Source organism: Taeniopygia guttata, chromosome 8 (genome assembly GCF_048771995.1).
Source record: "Taeniopygia guttata chromosome 8, bTaeGut7.mat, whole genome shotgun sequence".
NCBI lineage: Eukaryota > Metazoa > Chordata > Aves > Passeriformes > Estrildidae > Taeniopygia > Taeniopygia guttata.
This window is the reverse complement of record NC_133033.1, coordinates 31,076,170-31,100,043: the sequence shown is the minus strand read 5'-3', so window position 1 is coordinate 31,100,043 and position 23,874 is coordinate 31,076,170. Positions and strand designations below refer to the sequence as shown.

Below are 23,874 nucleotides of genomic sequence, written 5' to 3'. Positions count from 1 at the left end.
CTGTTAGAACTGCATCTCTGCCCACAGCAAAGATTCCAAGTCTGGCTCTGTCTTCATCTTTGACTTTGTCAGTCAGGTTCTTCCTTGCCTTTAGATATTGAAAGGTTGTATCATCTCTGCAGAGCCTGATAAAACTGGCTGGAGTGAGAGTCTTTGGCATATTTTTTTAATTTTATCTTTTTTTCCAAGTCAAGGAACATGTCAAGGATTCCTGTTGCCCCTTTCCTTATGTTCTTGTCTCTCAGGCTGCTGTTTACAGGAGGTGGCCTCCAAATCCACAGAGTGAGAAGAGAGGCGGGGAAAATGCACCTGATCCCTTCCTTGCTTCCCAACTGGAATGATTTCCATTCCAGATATACTTCTGCTCTCTCCCCTCGTGTGTATGCTGAATCCACCAACTGAATGTTCTTTTTGAAACTGTAAAATTTGAAAGAATTGAAATTGCCTTCGTAACGTCATCTTCAGTTTGCTGTTTTTTCCTTTTGCATGGGAAGAAACCACAGTGCTGGGGGAGGGATTCACATCTGTGGGAAAAACAGAGAAACCAGACCACAGATGTATGAAATAACCCAGCTGAAAGGAGATGACCTTTTTCCCTTTTTTTAATATTAGGTTTTGTAAGTGAGAATGTTAGGTAACAAAAATGTGAGCAGAAGACAGCCAGATGTAAACAGATGATACTGTTTTGGCATAACCTACATGCTTTGACAGAGCAGAGCCAGGTTGTGGTTTTTATATCAACAAATAAATTGAATACAGAAGATTGAATCCATGCTTCTAACTTGTGAGTAATACTTTTCTTAGTTTTAATAGGTTTTTGCTTTAATTGAGCATTAATACTGAAACATACATCCTTACATGGGAAATACTTACCTTTGCCTCATTCAGTTTCTCATTTTTAGTTCAATTTGGTGCTTAAGGACAAAATGCAGATCCTAAATAAAACCTCCCGTTTGTCTCCCTGAGCTGGTACAAGAGACTGTGCAAAAACCTGGCTTTACTGAATGTCTTTATCTTGCTCTGTAAGAGAAGGGGTTTTTCTATGATGTGTATAGTGTGATAGAGCATGTCAAGCACCTGATGAATAATTCCAGTGTATGAGATGATACTGTTTTAATTCTAAAACATTGGAAAGGGCCTGCTCAAAGGAGATCTGCAAAAAGCCAAATAAAAGCATATTTTTTTCAGGTTAAGAAAGTGTGGGGTTTATGTGTATCAAAAGACAAAGTGAGTCCAAGCCATTTATTAAGCTAAAGAGAAACCTCATACATATGAGCACAGCCAGCAGCAAAGTGCTAATCTATCTTCCATTTTCTTTTCAGGTAGGAAAATGTGTCACTTTCATTGTGGAAAAGGGATAAGGAGTTGAATTGTTCTGAGGGCAAATAATACAGCAGCTAAGCCTTTAACCAAAGCATTGCTTGTTGGAGATGGCACAAGACAGCCAAGGGTAAACTGTGGCTTGTGTTTCTCACTGCCTGACTCTGCAGATCTGCTGTCATGTTCCAGAGTGACTGGAATACTGAAACAGCTCATGAGAGGAAGGAGCCATTCCCGCATACAGGAGCAGTCCCAAAGCAGTGGTTCAGAGGCAAACTGATGGTGGTGTGAGTAGCTCAGTAATGTGTCATGGTAGAACTGGGAAAAGCAAATGCAAACCCTGAGTTCTTGGTGCTGGAACAGCAGGATTCTCTTTAATGAGTATAAACATGAATCTGAGACTTACTCAAAGAAAGACAGTCAAAATGGGCTAATTATGATCTATTGTAATTTCTTGATTTGGGGATATTTGGTGTTGGCAAGCATTTTATGAACTTCTGATTAGAATTGCATACCCAAAATACTGTGTATAGAAGTTACCAAACCTGAGTCATTTTCACCTCAGTAATCAGGTCCCCATCAATATTAAATTCTATGCTGTTACACCAGTGCTGCTTTTGTTCTAATTCCCCGACTCTGACACGTAGCAGAGACTTCAGAGGGAAGAGTAAACCTATAGTGAGGGAACTTCTAGTCAGGTAAGTAAATTCTGACTCCTAATGGCTTCTGTGTATTGAAAGCTTTACAGTTTCATCTTCTCAATTTCATTCAGTAGGATAATGGCTTAATAGTGAAAATGTTTCTGCTAATCTTTTGGTTTCTTTGGAAAGAAGCTGTAAGATGATGAAGAGCAGAACGATTGTGGTATGAACACACCAGCACAGAGCCAATGTGAAATGTACCCCAGACTTTGTGCTAAGTCTTGGTTCACAGCTTGTCAGAGACATCTGTATATTATTACTTTTAGCAGTTAAAATAGTTCATGCAATGTCAATGACACATAGGGTTCTTGCACACAACTTTAGATTTAATTTCATAGAATCCCAGAATGGTTTGGATTGGAAGGTACCGTAAAGGTTGTCTCATTCCACCCCCTGCCATGGGCAGGACACATTCCAGTAGCCGAGGCTGCTCCAAGCCCTGTCCAGCCTGGCCTTGGAAACTTCCAGGGATCCAGGAGCAGCCACAGCTTCTCTGGGCACCCTGTGCCAGGGCCTGCCCACCCTCCCAGGGAAGAATTTCCTCCTAGTATCCCATCTAACCCAGCCCCCTTACCAGTCTGAAGCCATTCTTCCTTGTCCTGTCACTTCACAACCCTGTGAATAGTCTCTCTCCATCTGTCTCCCTTCAGGTTCTGAAGGACATTTGTGAGATTCCTTCAGAGACCTTAAATGAAATGAGGAGACTATTTTGGGATAGATGGCCATTTTGGGTATCTCTCTCCTAGCCATTGTACATAGATACACCATGCTTGCTACTCTGGTATCTAATGAATATTTACTGAACAGCATCTTGCTCAAATCCTCTCTGTTGTGCTGCTCTTCTTCCAGTCCCATTTGTCCAAATCAAAGCTGAAAAACTCAATACCTTGTTGGTTATAAGACTCCAGGGGAAGCTGTTCCTCAAGAATGTGGTGATGCCTTACTGCCCAGTTCAGAATATCAGCAAGCAGTTCATGTTTGCTCTTCCCATGGGATTCATCCATCAGTCTGAGTGCCTTCCAGAGAGGCATCATCCTGTCCTTGTGCTGCAGTGGAGAAACTGAGGCACAGCAGAGAAGTAGTAAATGCTGTGTTCATTGTGCAGCACTAATAGTGGGAATGATAGCCAGTGCACTTTCCAATGGGTCATAAATGCATAAAATAATCAAGGAAGAACTTGGCAGAGCAGGTCTGCTCTGGTGTTTCTAGCCAAAACCTATCAGCTACCCTGATTTAAATCACTTTTTGACACTGATGATGTGTGGAGGTAGAGCCCATCAGTGACCTTGCTGTGTGTCTCAGTCAGCCCAAGAAAAACTCAGGGCAAGGTAAATCATTTAAATCCTGGTAGTGCCAGGGCTGTAGGTGACTGTGGATGTGGAACCTCAGGGATTTTGTGAGGCTCTGTGCAGACAGAACCATCTCTTGCACTCAAAGAAGCTTAAAGTATCAAAAATAAAAACAATTCTCTAGACAAAGCTCACTGAGCTGAAGAGTTTCCAGTAGCTCATCAGCAATGCTCCCAAGGTTAATGATGCATTTGGATGACTGAGCCCACTGCTCCTGCTCAGTCTCCTGCCAGTCTCAGAAGGGGTAGCTCTGTGTTCCTCTTGCCATTCTGTCTGCATAAAAGTGACCAGGGAAAATATGAGTAAAATAGTTTATTCAAATAAAACAGTAAGGAAAAACTATTTATTAGGTCCAAGTTTAAAAGAGAAAGTATGCAAAACTCTCAACTCACCCTGATATTCTGATCCTTTTCAAGAGTAAAAGGAGGTCACAAATCCTGCAAGGCTTATACATTTATTATTTACTCTAACTCAGTCCTTTGTGTTGCCATTTGATCCTTGAAGTGCTGCTTTTTCAGTGCTGCATGTAAACGAGCAGATTCAGGGGGTTTTTTTTCCTCCTGCCATGCATGTGGCAAGAACTTCCAAGGGAGGCTTTTGGGATGCATCAGACTGGTTCACCTTGAGTTATCCAGTCCTTTAGTTAAGCAAGAGTTCTTTAATATATTGTTCTGCCTGTCACTTCTAGTTAGATAATGACTTTGAATGCTCTGATAATATCGACCCAGCATTTGTTCCTTCAGTGTCAAGGATATGCAATGAAAATGTAATAGGCAGTAAGATTAAAGTAAAAATATGCTGCTGGCAAGGAAACAACAAATTGGATTAAGTCAATGCCATTTCAAATGTTGGTAACTAGATGAATTTTAATTTCTTATGGTTCTTTAAAAAAGCAATTTAGGCAAACACAACACTTCATATTTTAGGGTTATGTTACTGTTTTAAATCTATTTCCTAGTTCACTTTAGTATTTCGAAAATGTATTATTCCCACATTGTGAAACTCGAAGCTGCTCTTTACGCATATCTTGGAATGCAAGAAATGGAAAAGAAACATCTAAAATAAGAGAATGTTGTCACATGAGCAAATCTGGCTGTAGATAAAAGATAGGTTTCACACTAGCAAGGGGGATGAGTTTCTGTTACAGCTCCTCAAAGGAACAGTGGGGAGCAGACCCATAATTGTGGGGGGTTTTTGTGGGGCTTAATCAGGTCATGAGAGAAATGCCACTGTTAGTTATGTGTCTGCAGTGCCACGAGGCACAGCTTGGCAATGTGAGAAGGCTTGTCTGGGCTCTGGTCTCTTATGAACAGTCTCAGACTCTTCAATATCGAGGCAAAATCAATCTTCTAAAGGTTCTTTTTAAAATAATTTTTTAGTACAAAATACTGAGTCCAGTTGTACTGCAGGGGAAAACGGTGCAGCTTTGAAACCTGCCACTTACTGAGAGTAGCCCAGAGTTTCCTTTGGTCACACCTTCTGTCAAAATCTGAATTTGCAAGATGAGAGTTTACATTATGGTATCTGAACACCAAAGAATCTGAGGTTTGGAATACCTCTGAGCCTTTGTTTATCCTAATATAAATCATGGGGATTTCAGCTGTGCTGAAAACAAACTTTAACTCATACAGTTTCTCCATGCTGGACTCTGGTTCCTCTGTTGGTATTGAGATTAATCAGAACAGATTATTAAAAATTATATTAAAGATTAATGGAAAACACATATGTTGTGTATATTTAAACAATGCAATAGGCCAAACTATCAACTCTGTATAATTAGTCACAAGCTACAGAAAAATGCTCTTTTAATTTTCCCTAAAAGATCAGGCTGAAGATTTGAAGTTGTAACACATTTCTTGTGGTAACTCAAATTGAAGTCATGTGAATCGAGAACTGTAAGGGTTCCATTAGCAGACATGGAAAGTGGGATTGGATCTGTAAAAGTATTGACAGCATGTCCTGTTCTTGTATTATTTTTTAAATTAAAAATTAAACAAAGCTTTCAAGTGGTTCACAGTTAGTTGACAGTGCCAACAGACTTTAATTTCCATTAAGCTGGTGCTGCCACACTCTTAATTTTAAATTGAATAGTCTTTTGCTAGTGTGACTAGTGAGCTTTTTTCCCTTCTGCCACTAAAATATGTTCATATTAGAGTGATTTTTGAAAGGAAATCCCTGTGAATATGTTTGTCCTGGTAATCTGCTGCTGCTTTAGATGAAAACTGCTATAGCAGTCAACTTGTGGGAGGATAAAACTTCTTTATTTCTGTCAACTTAAATCCAATGAATGCTGCTAGATATGGGAATAAATGTGGTTAGTTTCTGCTTGGAAGTGTGGTTTAGGAAGAGGTGTCTCTTGTGCATCCCAATGCTCTTGTGCATCCCAATGCACAAAGGCTGTTTCTCATTTTATTGTGTTTTTTTAAAGCAATGTCTATTTTTTCTGCTGAAATATGTCCAATAATAGATGTGCATAAGCAAGTTTGGGAAATCTTCACTAGTACCTCAGACTTGTGCTTCTCTCTTTCCTTCCCCAACCCTCAAGGAAATTCCTGGCTGTGCCAGGCTTCCCTCAGGGCTGCTTCTGGGGATCCTTCTGGTTGTTGTCGTCTTCCAGTCTGCTTCAAAACCTGCCCCTTCCATCTGCTCCATAGCAGCTTTTTAGGCAGAACCTGTCCAGGCACCCAGGGAACAGAATAAAGTCTATTTTTCTGTTGCCACAAGAGTTAACAGCTTCATCAGCCTGCAGCAGTCCTTAGTAGGACCATTGATATCTGCGTTTTCCAACATTGTAAGAAATATTAGTGATCCTAAATGGAAATAAAAAATCAAGTTTAGCACTTAGTTGATCTTAGCACTCTCAGGCTCCTGAGAGTCAGATACTTGAGTGCAGAATGATTTTTTGGATTTTTTTCCTTGATACAGCTTTCATCCAAAAGAGATTGCCAAATGCTTTCTGGATCACACAGAAAAGAATTGTTTCTGGCACTTACTGGGTCAGCCAACAATAAGCAACCTGTTTACCCAGCTCATAAAATGCAGAACTTATTTTTTTAAGACAACATCAAACAAAAAACCCTATCTAGTTCAACCTGCTGCTTACCAAGTTTGCTTCTCTTCCTACAAAATGGGTTTTTAGTTCTTTCAGTGGCATGACTTAATCATTTGTGTTTCTAGTGGAAGGTGGTGGTGGCTGTGTGTGTATTTCCACACTGATTCTGTGTCAGTGATTTAGGAGGCACCTCACTAGCAAAGTGTTTGGAGAAGCAGGACATCTGGGAGAAAATCTTCCCTCACCCTGGAAGGGCTGGAAAGAGCAAACTCCAGAAATGTATTTTCATAGAAGCCACTTGGGGTGTGTGTCTGAATTGTGTAGGATTAAAACTCACACATGCTTTTTCTAGAGCTGTGCTTCTGTGACAGATGGCAAAATTACCTCCTTTCTTTTTAATTTGAACCCTAGGAAAAAGCAGTGACGTACTTCCAAGTGGGGCCAGTGCCAGTGAGGCACAGCTTCTGTGGGATCTGCTAGCTCTTCTCCAGGGAAGGTTTTCTCTTTGCCTTCTGTTTGAGCACCATTTCTGTCCCACAGGGAGCTCCTGGTGGCTGAGCACAGTTTGCCACGTGTGGGGGGTGCTGCTGGGCAGTTGCACAGGGTAGGCTGTGATGGAGATGACTCTGAAAGCCCAGGCCAAACACACTTCTGTTCGTTAACTTTTCCTAGCTTTCTTCCTGTTCTTTTCCTTCTTGTCTTTTTTTCTTTTTTTTTTTTTTTTTGAGGTGGTTTAATGTTGTAATCATTTCAGATTGACACAATTAAGCAAAATTCCACTTCAGATTGCTGGTGATCCCCCCTCTGTTTTATATTAACACTGAGAATTTGTCTGGTTGAGATTTTTTTTTCCCCCTCCCGTGCCTGAGATTGTTCAAGAAATGTTGAATAGAGTGCTTAATGATTTCCAGGGCTTTCTCTTGACGTTTTAGTTTTGGAGAATGAGTGATGCCTCCGCTGGGGACTTCCCTGGCAGATCCATGTCTGAACAGCCAGGGCTGGCTTCCAAGAACATTAAATTCCAGCTGCTTTTCCATCCAAGGCAAGGTTAGTTTAGTATCCCCCTTCCTCCTGTGTCTTTACAGCAGGAGATATTCTAGCCAACGTATTCGTCATGTTTCTGAGCCTCCCTGCTGCTTGATTTATGCAGAGAGGGCTGGGGAGAGAGATTCCAGAGCTGTGGGCTGAGTGTGGAGTCTCTGCAGGTGTGTGGTGGGGTGGGATGGCCACTGGGCTGGGCTGGGCTGCTTCATCCCACACAGACACAGAGCTGGGCTTGTGCCCTGCACGCTCAGACACACCAAACACAGCCCTGACGGTGCCATCCCACTTTGGGGTGAATGTCATGGAATCCAGGAGGCCTCGCTGGTGGCAGCAGCCTGGAGAGGCTGAGGTGGGGTGAAAGATGCTGAGGCAGTGTTGGGTCTCCTATCTGAGGTCACTTTCCTCGTTTATGAACAGCAGTATAGGGTGATACTCAGTTATAGGTAGATAATAGGATGTAAAGCTTCAAGAAAATTCAAATTTTCAGTTCTATCATGGATTATTTAAGTCTCTCTTGTCAAGTGGGATTTTGAGTATGTGGCACATTTGGAATTTCAGCCCATGTTGACCTAACAACTGACAAAGCTGAAATCCAGACTGATCAGTTGCTGTTTACACCTGAGATTTGTGCTTGCCTGTGTCTCACCTGAGCAGGGTAAGGTGTACCTCGTGTGATCTCTCAGAGCTGGTTTTACACGTGCAGCTGCCGGATAAAAGACACCGCAGCAGTTCTGGAAACCCCGAATGCAGCCAGTCTCCAGCTGGTAAAATTGTCATCTCCACAGCCTAATTGAGCTGGAAATTTACCCAAGTGGAGGATCAGGTCCAGTGTACACAGCTGGGAAACAGGCTGAGCTCAATAACTATCTGTGCTCAGTCCTCAGCCCAAGCCAACTGGGCTGCACACAGATATTTCTCCTAGGCAGCAGCACATGGATCAATGTCCTCTTGTTTGCTTGTATCCTTGTTGTGCCCTCTTCTCCTACCCTTCTAACTCAGCAATCCTCACACCAAAAGGAAAAGGCATTGTAGGTGAAAACTGATCACCTTTTCCTGATGATTCAGAGGAAAACTTTACAACCTTTACACATTAACTTCTCCAACAGTGGTCATCATTTGCTCAGACCTTTTCACAGAATCCCAGAACGGGATTTGTGTTGAAAGGGACCTTAGAACTCATCTCCTTTCAACCCCCTGCTATGGGCAGAGACACTTCCACTATCCCAGGTTGCTCCAAGCCCCATCCAACATTTCCAGGGATGGGGCAGCTACAGGTTCTCTGGACAACCTGTGCCAGGGCCTCCCCACCCTCACAGGGAAGAATTTCTTCCCAATATCACATCTAAATCTGCCCTCTATCAGTGTGAAGCATTTCCCCTTGTCCTGCCACTCCATGCTCTTGTAAACAGTCCCTCTTTTCTTTGTTTCAGAAAGAAGTATGAGTTAAGCTTGATGTGAATTGGGGTCAGAACAACAACAGTGGATATTTATGGGTGGTTATTCCTCACTGCTTCATAGAGAGCACCATTACAGGCCAGACAACTTAGGGAAGGTTTTGCTTAGCTCTGTTTTTATTCTGTGACTTTGTGGTCATATTTCTTCCCCACACTTCTCTGCAGATTTGTACTAGGACCCAGACCACTAAAATGCTTTCATTTTGGTCCTTTTCTGCCTCTGTGTATTCAGCTAGTATGGTAAAATGTTTTGTTTTTCTTTTTTTTTTTTTTTTCCAGAGTCTATGAGATCATTCAAGTATGGAGACTTGGCAGCTTCTCCATATGTACAAAGACGGCTGTTTGAATGTCTGAGTGTCTTTCTGGCTAAGGATAAATTATTTGGTGTGTTAAATTAGGATTTGTTGCTTTATCTGGCATGAATAAGGTTCGTTTATTATCAGTGTTCCATCATGATTTACGCTGGACTGCATCTTCGGGGTTTTGCTTTTTCACATTTTATTACATAAAAACATAGGTATTTCTTTAAAACAATTTGCTCATAGAAAGGACTGCAGGAGCAAGTTAATGTGGTTGTAAGGCCAAGAAAAGGCATTGCAAGACAGCAGATAAACAAGAGTAAATGCAAAAGTAATGGTGGGATTGAAAAAACAAGGTGGATGTTTACCCAGGCTTAACTGGTCATTTACATAGTGGTCTGTGTAGAATTTAATGGTCACTGTAAACAGTGTAATCCATGGAAAAGATGAATAGGCAGTTTCATAAACATAAAGAATTCTTGGTGAAGGTACAATTTACAAAGAGAAGAAAAAAAGAAGAAAAATGGTTAATACTTTAAAGATTCCATTCTGGTTCCCAAAATGCCTTGTAACTCTCTGTTGAGAGGGGAAAAATTGTATTTGGTTCTAAAAATATGTACCTTAGTGGTCCAGTATTTATAGCTGTTGCCAGCTTAGAAATTGGGTGCATTTTACATCCACCAGTGACTCCTGGTCTGGAAGTCTCAGTCTTGGCTGCAGGAGCCATTTCCAGACAGCCACTGCTGGAACTGTGTTCCCCTCCAAAGTCAAGTATGCCATGTGCAATCCTTGCTCAGGGTGGGTGCTCTGCCCTGCTGAACTGCTTGGAATGCTGAAGGGATGGAATAAATGCTTTTTTTGAAAGTATATGTAGTGAGCATTACTGCTTGATTTACACCATCTGGGTTTAACTTGAAATAGTGTTACAAAAAGTAAAACATCTGTATGTACAAGCTTGGAAAGATTAATAGAGCTTTATTTGCTTCTAAATCCTCCAGTATAGATTAGTAGCATAGATCACCTCTCTCTCCCCATTTTTGTTTTAGTTAAACAGGCAGCCAGTCCATCTTTACTGAAGCTGTAGCACATAACTGCCCTGGCCTGCGTTTCCTTATTTTCACACAGGGCAAACAAGTGTCAGTCAATATTCGCTTACATTTCTTAATCTTTTGTCTCCCACAGTGATTGTACAAGTGTCAATCACAGTGCAAGTCTGAACTTCTATTCTGGGCGGTATTTGAAAACTGCTAAAAGCAGAAGGATATGGTAAATATACACAGTTTCCAACACTGTTTGGTCTTCATGTCAGAAGAATCAAGAAACCCAGACATTACTGTTAATCACAAGGTGGGGCGTGTCATTAAAGCCCTGTGCTTACCAAAGGAAGATCATCCATGTTCATCCTTTGGCCATGTTTCAAACCAGAAAACAGGAATGTCAAAATCTGTGCAAAAAAGCTTTCTGCCTTTACTGGTGACTCATTTACAAGAACTCATTTTCTGTTTGCACAACCAGTGTTGTGATAAAGTGCTGGAGTACCATCCTGGCCTCTGTGTGTCGGGTACTTGAGCTGCTGCCTTTTTTCTTTTCTATTTTTTCTTTTTAGCAGCTAAACTTCTTTAGCGTTTGTGCAGATTAATTTCCAACATGAAATTGAGTTAATATTGGAGACTGGAAGATGAAAGATAAGCGAGTGGGAGGGGGAAAGAAAAATAGAGCAATAGCCTAGAGGGTTGCCAATAAGAGCTAAAGGAGTAACACCAAACAGTTGGCAAAGTAGCCTGTGGCTTCTTTGATAGTCCCTCATCACAAGTAATAAAACACCTTTGGAGTTGTTCTTTACCTACTGGTTGTAAATCCTAGTGTAAAGCTGCCTGTGTTTCCCAGAGTCCTGGAGACCTCACAAAAGCTTCTGCTCTCCCACAGTCCAGCCTGCCCTGCATATGGAAAAGCAGAAATATCAAGGTGGAAAAGGTGGGAATCACTGAATTTCTCACTCTCTCCTTCAGGTTTTGGTGTTGTAGAGATCTCTCTGAATGTGAAGCCCGTATTTTAAAACAAAACACTAGCACATTCAACCTTCCTTACTTTTGCTGCGAGTCACTGCAGCTGTGGTATGTATGAAGCTGGTACTGTCGTATCCTTTTTAATGTGTTTTAAAATGTGCCTGGAGGCTTGGGGAATTTCTCATTTCTTTTATTTGTATTTTTTTAATTCCGGCTGAAATGCTCTGCTGTTTATATTTAAGCAAAACCTCCAGCAGGAATGAATAAAATCAAAGAGCATCATAATGTTGAAAGGCAAGTCAGAGGCTGACAGATAGGTCTGGCTGAAGGGACCTTTTCACGAGGGATGGGGCTTGGGAACAAGGCAGCCCCTTTCCCCTCCTATCTCTCTCCGTGCTCTTTTTCCCTGTCATCTCCTCTGCCCCACATCTATCTCCTCTGCCTGAAGCTCATGTCAAAGCCAGGGTTTCACCAGCAGTGGCAAGTTTCAGCAGCATCCAGAGAAGTGAGTCTTGTTCAGCAGGGCGGGCCTGCCCAGCCCCTTGGCTCTCGCTGCCTCCGGCGCTCCAAGAGCAGCAGCGCTGCCTCGTGCCTGGAGAAGCTGCTCCTGTTTTCCAGTGGAACATCTGATGAGACTTCAGTTTCCACACCACAATGCCCTTTCATTCCAGTGCAGTTTTTAGCAGCCAGTTTTCAGCCAAGAGCACGAGTAAACTCTGAGGGCTTTTTCCCTTTGTTAAGCTCCCTGTGTCAAGTGACCTGGTGTCACATCTTTGGCTAGGGGAATCTTCTGGCCACAAACAGTGGGGTTTGCTAGGAGCTCCTGCCTTTATCCAGGAAAGAATCCAACAAAGCAAGGCTCAATTTTCACTATGCCTTCTCTGTGCTACTCTCTTCCAAAAAAATGCAAGCCAAGCTGGGCAGTAGTGCTGCAGCAGGCCAGTCTCACAGCACATCTGTGATGGAAACATGACAGGAAGTTTCATTGCAAGGAAAAGCAGCTGGCAAAAGAGAAATAATGAATTTGTGTTTCATTTTGCTTTCCATGTTGTGCATTGAATTCCCCTGAGAATTCTGCAGAGAGTAGAATAAAGGGAATTATAAGGGCTTTTTTATGGTGTAAGATGCTAGGCTTCCTTGCCTTTTTAATCCTGGAAAGCTAGACCCTTAGCTATCCAAAAGAATTTTGGAAAACCTTCCAGTCAATGTTACCCCAGGTAAGGGGTGGTACCAGCAGCAGCAGGGAGTCAGTGCTTAGATGAGACCATCAGTTTCTGGCATGTATTTACATCTTGACAAGTAGTTTCAACTGATTGTAGAAAAACCTCCTGGGAGCTGCTGGAGCCTTGTTTAAGGTCATCTGCTGGTGCTGTCCACCAAGTGATTTTTTCAATAGGTATTTTCTCAGATTAGGTCTGGTAAATGAGTGTGATTTAATAACCTAGTATATAATTCAGGGACTGGAAAGATGCCCCTTCACTTTTTCAATCTGCAAAGTGGAAAAAAAAAAAAAAAAAAGAGCCTTGCAAGGGCAGTGGAGGAAGGAAGTCTTGGTAGTCCTGTGCCATGGGTTTGGATAGGGAGATGGGAAAATAGAACATGAGAAGAGGGAACACCCACCCACCACAGAAACTGTTTCTACCATCAGCCTGCCTGTGGTCTCTGCTCCTGTTCCTGGTCAAGGTAAAAGTTATCCACCTAAAATCCTTCCAGTGGAGATTTTCATACATGCCTCTTTTGGCCCAAGATCAATCTGTTTCCCAAAAGCCTCTTATCCAGGCATGGCTTAGTGCTGGCTTTCAGGCAGGTGTACAGACAGCAGACACTGCTGATTTACACCATCATTGTGACATGCCCACAAAACAGTATTTAGTTGCATTTTGAACATTTCTTGCTGCCAGGAGATAAACCACAGTTGGAGTTGGATCTTTGGGTCTTCTCTGTGTCTTTACATCTGGTCATTTCAGCTGATATAGTGCTGCTTATAAACTGGTGAGGGTCTGTACAGAAATACTTCGCACCTGCAGAGCTGCCTCCAGCCCTGGGGTCCCAGCACAGGAAGGACAAGGACCTGTTGGAGTATCCAGAGAAGGCAGCAGAGGATCAGGGGGATGGGGCAGCTCTGCTGTGAGGAAAGGCTGAGAGAGTTGGGATTGTCCAGCCTGGAGAAGAGGAGGCTTTAGGGTGACCTCATGGTGGCCTTTCAGTACCTGAAGGGAACTTGCAGGAAAGATGGAGAGAGACTATTTACAAAGGTGTGGAGTGACAGGATAAGGGAGAATGTTTTCAAACTAACAGAGAGTAGATTTAAACTGGATATTAGGAAGAAATTCTTCCCTGTGAGGGTGCTGAGGCCCTGGCACAGGTTGCCCAGAGAAGCTGTGGCTGCCCCATCCCTGGAAGTGTCCAAGGCCAGGCTGGATGAGGCTTGGAGGAACCTGGTCTAGTGGAAGGTGTCCACTAGGATTGGGGTGGCTTAGATTAGATCTTTAGGGTCCCCTCCAACCCAAACCATTCCACAGTTCTATGTCAGAATGCCTTTTCTCTCTTTGCTCTCCATATCTCTGGCCATTAGATTAAGCAAGATGTGTCTCTTATACTTCTAGTTTTTTCATTGATTTTGAAGGTTAAGTATTTATATGAACAGCTGGTTTTATTGGCCTGGACTTCTAAGCCACTGAGGAGCTTTTCTACTGATTTTAACTCTTGCAAGCATTAGTTACTTCTAGTTATTTATGGTTGGGCTTCTGTGCTTGGCTTCTTTCAGATAAGGAAAAAAAAAGGATAAAAACCTTCAAATCTGTGGGCCTGCCATATCCCTTCTTGCTCAAGCAGCAAAACCAAGTGGGAATGTCTGGGTTATTTCTGAATTCCACTGATGTGGCCCTCCTTCATGAAAGCAGCAGGATGATGTCACGTTCAGCAGTTCAGGAGAGGATCAGTGCATGGTGCAGCCAGCTCAGCACACCCCAGAGGTAATAACACTGTGGGCTGATGCCCCAGAATAAGGCAAGGAACAGCTACAAAAGTGATGGGTTTGTTTGTTTGTTTGTTTTTATGTATGTATGCATTTGAAGAACTGCTTTTAAAGGCTCTGAGAAGAAGAGAATTTTTGAAAGGAGTTTTGGTTCCTTGGGAATTTATTTTTTAATCTTTAATGAATTTTTCCTTCATGTTTTGCTGCAGAAGGTGAGGTTTTGGCCACAGGCTTGTTCAGAAGCTTCATACTTTGCTTTACTTGGTATTTCTACTGTTTCAGTAGGTGAAAAAACAAAAAAAGGCCAAAACTAGTATTTGACCTTTCAAATCTGGTAATGCCTTTGTTGTTGTTGTTTTTCCTTTCCTCTTACCCTTTTCATGGTGAAGAAATAGTGTAAAATGTTCAACATTTGTTTCCAGGTGATCTGTTCTTTTTCATCCTTCTCCTTCTCTCCCTGGAGTTGGAGGCCCCTACCATCCTTTGAGATGTCAGGAATTTTAGGAGATGATTTATGCAGCAGCATAAAATGGCATTGGACCATGTAGTGAGGGTCAGACATATGGTAGCAATGATCATATACAATATATACATGCCTAGCAAAGCAGCTTCCTTGCCTGTATTTGAACATGTTATGATATCCTTTCCTGGGCAGCAAAATGCTTAAAATTTCATTGTTTATTCTGATCTTATTCAGGTTTGTACCATGCAAAACGGGAATGGGAACAAGCAAATAACTATTTTCCTTGACCAAAATAAATTATTTACATTTTGGTGTGGAAATGAGATTACAGTCCTCATTTTCTTTTTGACTTGACTGTAGCTGTTGAGAATAGCAGCCCCTCAGGTCTCTGGTAATGTAGTCTTCAGCTCAAATAGGGATTTTAAAATATTTAAGCATCTCTCTCGTGAGGCTTCTTGTTTCCTATTTGTTTTGTGTTGCTAAGCAATGCATTTAAACCCCTAAAGTTAAAATTTACAACTCTCAAATTGTCCCTCAGCCTTATTCTCCAAACCTCACATCTGTAATGGGTTTTCCATCTGCCAGTTTTCCCAGGTCGCCCCATCCATCCTCAAGTCTGCAGAGGAAAAAGCCTTGTGGTTAAGAGGTGGGGGAGGGGGGGTTCCCCTTTTTTTTTTTTAGCCTCCATCTGTAATTAATTTCTTGCAAAGCCACATCTGTCCATTTGGGGCAGAGGAAGTGGGGAAGGAGAGGTAAAGAGTGAAGTCACTCTCTCCCAGTAAAATGCAGTTTGGCATGTGTGATTGTAGTTCCTCAGGGCATTTTGGCCTCTCCCTTCCACCCTGCAGCCCTGCCACCCCCAGCTCCCGTGCATGCCTTGCGGAGGGCAAAGTGCTGAAGTTCTCCTGCCTCTGTGGAGCTTGTGGGCTTGGTTGTGCTGCTGCCCACATCTGACACCACAGTGTTTCAACTGCTGGGGTTCCTGCAAAAGCTGCTGGCATCCTTTGGAAAACTTCCTTCTGTCAATATTTGAATTTTCAAAAGCCATGCTAAATAGCTGCCATGATGTTTCGTTTTTAAAGACTTAAGAAATAGCCGCAGCAGTCCCAGTCAATATTCCTTCTCTGCCATCATCCAGTGCAGCTGTTCCAAAATATTTTTATGTTCTGCAGACCACCAGGTAGCTTTGAGCAGGAGCTGGGCTTGCTGTGAGGCTGGTCCCCTGCCTGGTGTCCTGCTCTCTGTGGTGGGGGAAAGCAGAAAGAACCAGCTGTCTTAGAGTCATGGAATTGCAAAGGTTGGAAAAGACCTCTAAGATCATCAAGTCCAATTGCTCCCCCAACACCACCACAGTGTTCACCTCTGAACTGTCTCCTCATGTGCCACACACACAGTTTTTGAACAGTTTCAGAGATGGTGGTTCTACCACTCCCCTGGGCAGCCTGGTCCATGTCTTGAGAACCCTTTCCATGAAGAAATTTTTCCTAATACCCAATGGAAACCTCCCTAGGGCAGCTTGAGGCCATTTCCTCTTGTCCCATCACTTATTAACCTGGGAGAAGAGCCTGACCCCCACATGGTTATAACTGTCTGTCAGGTGGTTGTAGAGAGTAGTACGGTGTCCCCTAAACCTCCTTTTCTCCAGACTTAACAGCCCCAGCTCCCTCCTCCTCCTGGAGGTGCTGGAGTACTCCAGCTCCTTCTCCAGCTCTGTTGTCCTCCTCTGGGCATGTTACTGTTTGTTGCCCTTCGTTGTTTATGTAGGACATAAACACAAAAAATGTTAGAACAAGAAAATCCTGAAATCTGGGAAGAAATTCTTCCCTGTAAGGGTGGGGAGGCACTGGCACAGATTGCCCAGAGAAGCTGTGGCTGCCCCATTCCTGAAAGTGTTCAAGGCCAGGCTGGATGGGGCTTGGAGCAACCTGGGATAATGGAAGGTATCTCTGCCCATGTCAGGGATGGAATGAGAGGATCTTTAATGTCACTTCTAACCCAAACCATTTTGTGGCCTATGGAAATCTGAATTTTTAGGCATTTTTGGAGATCTGGGGTTTCATCTCTTTGTTACTTTAAGGCAAGTCAGAGTCCAGGAGTATAAATTGAGCTGCACTGATTTAAATGTCCAGCACCTCCTTCCCACCCAGTGCTCCTCCCACACTTGGTCCTGGTGGCAATTGGTGAATTGGATGGGATCATTAATCTGGGTTAAATATATACTGATTTTTAGGCCAGATTATTTTAAATTTAGGTCAGTTCTGCAACTCAACTTATTGCCCAGCCTCAGAGGCCTGGTATTGGCACATCTGAAAGGCTGGCAGAGGTGGGTGGATAAATGGCAGAGAGTATCAAAGAGTATGGCAGGGGCAGCTTAGATGGATGGTCCTGTTGAAAAACTGTTTGTCAAACTGCTGCCTGATATCTGAGGCAGAACATGTTCTGTGCAGGGCTAACACAATGTGCTGCCTGTTTGCTGCCTGTTACTGGCACGTTCCTGAGCGTTGCTTTCAGGAGAAGATTCTTTGGGATGATGTCCCTGATAAGAAATGGCAAACTGTAGAATAATATGATAAAGAACTGAAATGCTGAGTAGTAAATAGTTGTAGAAAATTCCTGACTCAGCATTCATCCCTGTTGGACATCCAACAGTGCTTCCAGTAACTCTCATAATTCCATGTTAGAAGGGGAGCTCTTATAGGAGTGTTGTAGAAGGCTGGACCACTGGAAGATGAAGAAAGCTGCTGGGAAGAGGAGTGTTGGGTCAGAAACAAGGATCAATAAGATGCCAGGGCATCCCAGCAGAGCCCTGCAGAGGCACTGGAGCTGCCTGGTGCAGTCACTCGGGGCACCCACAGCGGTGGGGATATTGTGTGTCACAGACACATCTGCCACGGCTGCCAGAGCACAGTGGGACCTTGTTCCAGCACAGACATGGTAGCAGCTTGTCTGGAAAATAATTTTTGGCAAGGGTCAACTTAAACAGCTTTGTTCTGCCTCAGTCAGCTCTCAAATGCTGAATGGATCATGGCAGATCTTGAAGTGCAGAGATGCTTGTGGGGGTCGTGTCAGGGAAAGAACACGGAGCCCTGGGCTGGTGCCTGTGGAATGAATCTGGATCAGCTGCTGGAAGATCATTGCCCAGAAGCAATTGAGAATCCCACCAGCAAACTGGGAGCAGATTTATAATGGTGATCCCATTGCAGATCCTTCTGAAATCTCCCATTGTCCCCAGACCACAGTGAGTATGTGTTTCCATCTCCCCATTTCAAGATGTTTTGTTTTAATTAAATGAATTTAATTTAAATAGAATGAAAAATATGGGCAAAATTATCTGGTGGCAGCTGCTCTCTGAGGAACAAACTCATAAAAATAATGTGGTGAGAAATTAGTCTGATTCCAGCATAATATGACCCAAATTTGAAATAACACTGACACCCTGTGGAGATATTTGGAGGGAACTTCTCCAGGTCTTGCTGATCCTTGTTTCTGATACTATAGGCCAGTGATTAGATCAATTCATGCCATCTTTTAGAGAAACTTTTTTTTTTCCAATGAAGTTTTTTTTGTATTTAATGTCAGATTAAAAAGTTAAAAATCCTTTGTATCTTTTTTATTAGAAATACTTCTTTAATCCTTTGTGTAAACCACAAAAGCTCATTTACCAAACAGATGATGATGAGGCAAGATCTGAAGAATTGCACCTGCAGTGGGATGAGTTTCCTAAAGGACTTTGTTCTGCACAGCTGGAAGCATTGGAGGGAGCTGCTTTGTGGCAAGGTGAAGTCAGGATGGTAAGCATTCCCTTTCCAGTCTGGACTCTTATTTAAATATGTAAGAGCTGCAAAGTTTAACGGTAAATGTGTGCTGTGAATATGCAGAGGAGCAGCTTTGTGTTTGTTCATGCTGCAGGTCACTCAGAGGATGGTCTGGCTCTTTGGAACATGTCCTGGATGCCTTCCTGTGCTTGTGCTCTGGTCTGACTCTGGGCAGAGAGCATCCCAGTTAAAAAGGGATCAGTTTCCCTTCTCACTCCAGGCTGAGCACAGGATTCCCTTCCCGTGCAGGATTAAAGATCAGAAAGGGAAGGGGGATGTTTGAGGAGGCTCCTGGTGATGTGAGTGCAGGGGAAGGCATGGCAGCCTGGGAGCTGTCCCTTTCCTCATGTGCTGGCTGGAACACCTGAGTGCTGCAAGTCTTCACCTTGCAACTCTCTTCACCTTGAGAGTTGCCTGGTCTGATTGATTTCCTCCAAGGGTGATAGGATGTTTAATTCCCAGATGTTTACATTGTCTGCAGAAGGGGAAACTGAGACAAACTGGGATGAGCAGACCCAGAATGTGCAGTAGAAATGAGCTGTCATATAAACTCAGTTTGCTAGAGTTGGAGTTGTTGATCTTTGTGGGTTAGCAAGGTTGGATATCATTAGTCTTACACTTCAGGAATCATTCTCCCACTGAAGGAATGGTGCCGGTTGACCAGCCTCAGTTCTAGACCCCCACTCCACCCTAGAGGAAGTTTGAGCTCCAGTAGATCAGTGACTATAAAGATGCCGTCTCCCATCTCAAAATCACAGCAATTTCAGACTATGGTATGGTTTTCCTTCACCTTCAGCTAAGTCACCCCTCCCTGAGCCCTGTGCTTTCATCCTGCTGAGATCAGTGAGCAGAGCTGCAGCCCTGGGAGCAGTGATCTGGCCAAGCATAATTTCCAGGAGAGATCCCATCCCAGTGAACAAGGAAGGGATTTCTGCAGAGAGACAGTGTGTCCATTCAGAACCATCTTTGAGATTAAAAGTATTATAGACACTGAAAAAATTCTCACAGATAGATCCAGCTTCCAAGACAGGAGCTGTTCATGGAAATAGAATTAGACTTGGCATGTGAATAGCTTAGCTCCAAAAAGACTGGCCTTGCTCCCTCCTTGTCTTTACCCCACTGAAAGTTCTCCTGATTGTGCTCCAGATACAATATCCACAGCTTTGCATGGAGGTCACAATGCCAAACCACCTTTGATCCTGAGGATTGCTGTTCACAGAGGGGCATTTCCTTTCAGTTGTCTCTGGAATTTGCTGCCACTGAACACCATCACAACTTTCTGAGCAAAAGGGGAATTTACCCTGCATTCTGCAGCAGTTACCTACAGCCCTGAAGGGAAACCATCAAGGGGGTTATCTGTAAGGAAGTGTCAGCGGGTAGCCATGGAGGACACTCAGCATCAATTACGCCTTTAGTAAGGTTGGGTAAATTTGATTGATGTCTTGAATCACCAGGAGAGGAATTAGAAGCCTTTTTCATGAAAGCAGTTCTCATTCTGTAGCAGCCAAGTTGGGCTCAAGGTTAAATGACTTAGAAGTTCTCCAGGTCAGTTCTTAAGGCTGTGTTCAGGATCTTTGCTGTGACCCCTCTCTTTCAGGAGGCTCACATGAAGAAGGAAGGACTTTCATACCAGGAATCTGATAAAGGTCACACATTAAAATTAAATCCCCACATTCTGGTGACAGCCTGAGAAAGTGACAGGAAGAACCATAAGAGTCACTGCACAGCTTACTTGGCTTGCTCTGAAGTCAGGGAGTTGTGATTTAAATATCTGGAGTTATTTTGGACTAATACCCAGGTACAAGAGAAGATGCACAACAGCCTGGGTGGCACGTTGTCACAACACAGTGACTTCTTTCAACCCCTCAGCTGAACAGAGCTTCATTTGTTGTGAGAAGCTTGAGAATTGCTTTAATCCAGTATCTCAAACACTTCTGTTATTTCTAGAGTGAAAGAAAGGTAAAACCTTGGCACTGTGGTTACTGCCCCTTTTCCTTGGCACCATCTGTCTCTGTGGAGTTTGCTTTCCAAGCAAGACTGTCTCTCTTCTCCCTTTCTTTTTCCCAGGATGTGTGCTGAACCCTCATATTTTACAGAAGGCTCAGAACAATGCCCACTGCTTTTATTCATAGAATCACAGAATGGTTTCAGTTGGAACAGGATCTAAAGGATCTTCTAGTTCCAACTCCTTGCCATGGGCCGGGATTCTACTTTACAAAAGTTGATTTTGGGCACTGATGCTTCATGAAATTGCCAAACTAGTCTTGCACTTTAACTTAAAATTACTCTGAATTTTAAAAATAGATTAAAAAAAATATTATTTTATCCAGTTTCAGTCAATTTGAAATGGCTACTCCAGTGCCCTTGTCAGATTTCCAGTATGTGCAGCTCTGATGAGATGTTAATGATCCCCAAGGTCTGTCTTCTCCTGGCACAGTCTCTGGTGAAAGGATGCAGAGGGGAGTTTGTTGTCTTCCATAGGACCCCAACAAACATCTGGGCTTTGTTTAACTGCTCTTGGTTTCCTTCTCCCAAGGAACCAGCACTCTTCCCTCTCTCCACAAGGAGACTTGGTCTGTAGTGAGCTGGTGGCTGCTCCTCCAGCGAATGAAGTTGGGATTATAAACTCTCATGCAGGAGAACAGGCAGGAGCAGGCACAGGGCCATCAAAGGTACATAGGAGATGGGGAGGCAGGGAGAATAAAATCAGCTTTGTGCAATGCAAATGTGCATTGCTGTTCCCTTAAAGCCTTTGTGCTCAGGTGGAGAGGTGATACCTTCGTGGTGCTGTCAATTAGACAGCAAATAAACACTGTTTAATTTGTGGTGACATTTAAAAGCAATTAAGGAAGTTTAAATGTTAAATGTGTGTTTTTGTCTTTCCAGTTAAACACAGTTTTGGAGGAAAAAAATATCCCAAATATTTAATTACACACAACTGTAGAAATAAGCCTGACAGTTTTAATGCCTCGTGTAACTAAGGGTCTGGCCTTTTTGACAATGTGCTGAGGGACCCCTTTGTTATGCTGTAGTCCCAGTGAAAGCTTTCTTGTGGTGCCTTTCCACTGAGCAATGGCCTTGTGGCCCTTCCTTTTCCCCACAGGTCACACTGTAGGCAAGGCAGGGGAAGGTGGGCACTGAGTTGGGCTCTGAGTTGAGTGAATTTCTCACACTGGTGTGAGAAGTCTTGCTGCACATTAAGTGCTCCTCAGCCCACCTGCCCTGTCCTTCCCTGGTGTCTGTCTCATGTCTCTTATGTTCTTTCACTATTCCCACTTCACAGATCCAAGGACTTCTCCTCCTGGGTAAGTCAAGGCAATGACCCCTGTTTGTCTCTCCAGTGCCTGGCAGGAAGGGAGTTGGGGTGGCACCTTTTCAGCTGCAGAGTTTCCATCCAAGACTCAGTGCATGATACCTGACCTCAGAGGCACCCTGCCTCAAATTATTTCTGTGCCTTCAGCTTATTAACACGTGGCTTTATTTTTTACAGGTATCTTCTGCAAAGCCATGCTTAATATGCTTTGCTAGGTCTAAGTGTCATCCTTGACTCAGGAATCTCCTTTATATAGTATAAATCTGATTTCAGCCTGCTGCTAGGATCACACAGCTCTTTGAATAAGAAGATCTGTGCAGTATCTGGTGAGAGTGTATGTTGATTTAAAGCTTTCTCCTTTTGAGCATGGAGAGGTTCTCCTGGAGCAGATAGAATTATTTCACAGCCTCTATGGCTTCCTTCCCACAGCTTTTGAGATGGCCCTTTGACTGCTGTTCTTCCCCAGCCAGACCTTGTTCTGCAGCCTGAGACAGTCCTTATTCCTTATTCCAGCTCTTTCTCTTGATCTTCCTGGGCTCTGTCTGCTCTTGGCAAGGGATAACAAACCTCTTCTGCCTGTCAGCTTTGGAAGATGATGGCCTTTCATGCCCACCCTGTGTCCTGCTGGTCCCTGGCTACCCAACACCCCCAGCCCCATGCCTTGTCTGTAACCTGATGCACTTGCCCACTGCTTAGCCCATAATGTATCTATAGCTGTAGACAATTGCTCAGCACTTAAATATTAACATGCTAATTAATAATGAAAGCTGAGATTGTAGTTAGGTTTAAAACTTTAATTGGGTGAGGAGCAGTCCATAACAATGAAACTGTGTTATTAATATCTATATATCTATGTGTTTAAATATCTTTCCCTCTATCAATAGCATTGCACAAGAGAAGCAGCCTGAGTGTGGATATCTGCAAAGATGTTTTCTTGAGGCACTTGGAACCTTGCAGCAGGAAGTCATAAAGCACTAGGTATGGGTTTGTTTTTTTTTTCAAAGGGTTTTTTAAAAGGCCCATTAAAAGTTTTTGTTCCAAGTCCTAAAAATGGAGGAGGGAAAGGGAAAATTCCTGGAAAGAAATACATTTATTTTCCACTTCAGGCCAGTCTGCAAGTGCAGCATTTGTTCCAGTGTTAAAGCAGCCCAAGCTACTGCAGTCAACTATGTTGGACACAATTATCTGAGAGGTCTTTTCCAGCCTAAACAATTCTGTGAAAACGGACTAAAAAAGGATGAAGAACAGCAAGTGGAGCAGAAGCAATGGAGAAAACGGTGAGGAGCTGTGGAGGAAGGGGATGCACGGGCTGTAGCTGTGGTGGGTGTGCGCAGGACTGGAATATCCGTGAGCCCCGTGCTCTGCCGTGGTGTTCCTGCGAGCACATTTCGGTGCTGCTGGGTGGAGGCTCCTGCTGAGACAGGCTGGCATTGCACCAGCTGCGCATTCCTGCCAAACTTCCAGCGCAGCCTGCCAGAGTGAATTGACACTGGATCGTTATTTTATATTGGGAGTGTGTGAGCGTAGAGGGGAAATTTAAATTAATATGTTATTTGTAGTTGAACGGGGGGGAAATATTAAATTAATATGTTATTTGTAGTTGAACGGAGAGAGATAAAATTCTATTGATGTTATGGTTGAATAGCATCCAATTTATTGGTGCTAGATTATAAAAGGAAGTGTATTGCTCGGGATTGCATGTAGTCATAACGTGTAGTATAATAGGGCTATATAGTATAATAATACTCTTTAAGAGGGCTGTAATTCTAAATTAGAATTCTGTAATCCAAAGTGCGAGGAGCCAAGTGCCTCTGACGGCGGCGCGCGTTGTTACAGGACCCGTTGCCACAGCATCCTGCTCCCGCGGATCCTGCGCGCAAACACAGCTAAGTATTTTCCATATGCATTTGAAAACCATGTGTGACAAATGTGTATTCGCTTGCTCCCACCCTGAAGGCAGGGATGTTCCCCGCAGCCGTGCCGCGGCACCGGCGGCGGCCGGGCCGGGTTAACCCCACCGCCGCTGTCGCCGCGGCGCCCCCCCCGCCGTTCCCATTGGAGGCGCCCGGCCGCGTCTCCCC

At 43.5% G+C, this 23,874-nt stretch overlaps 1 long non-coding RNA gene across 1 annotated transcript; it reads left to right on the top strand.

Moving 5' to 3' along the window:
- Positions 1–20,871: 20,871 nt before the first annotated feature.
- Positions 20,872–23,813, top strand: LOC121470385 (uncharacterized). The gene is made up of 3 exons (XR_005981298.2): positions 20,872–22,771; positions 22,900–23,070; positions 23,586–23,813. It is a non-coding gene; the product is annotated as an uncharacterized lncRNA (long non-coding RNA).
- The last annotated feature ends 61 nt before the right edge of the window (positions 23,814–23,874 follow it).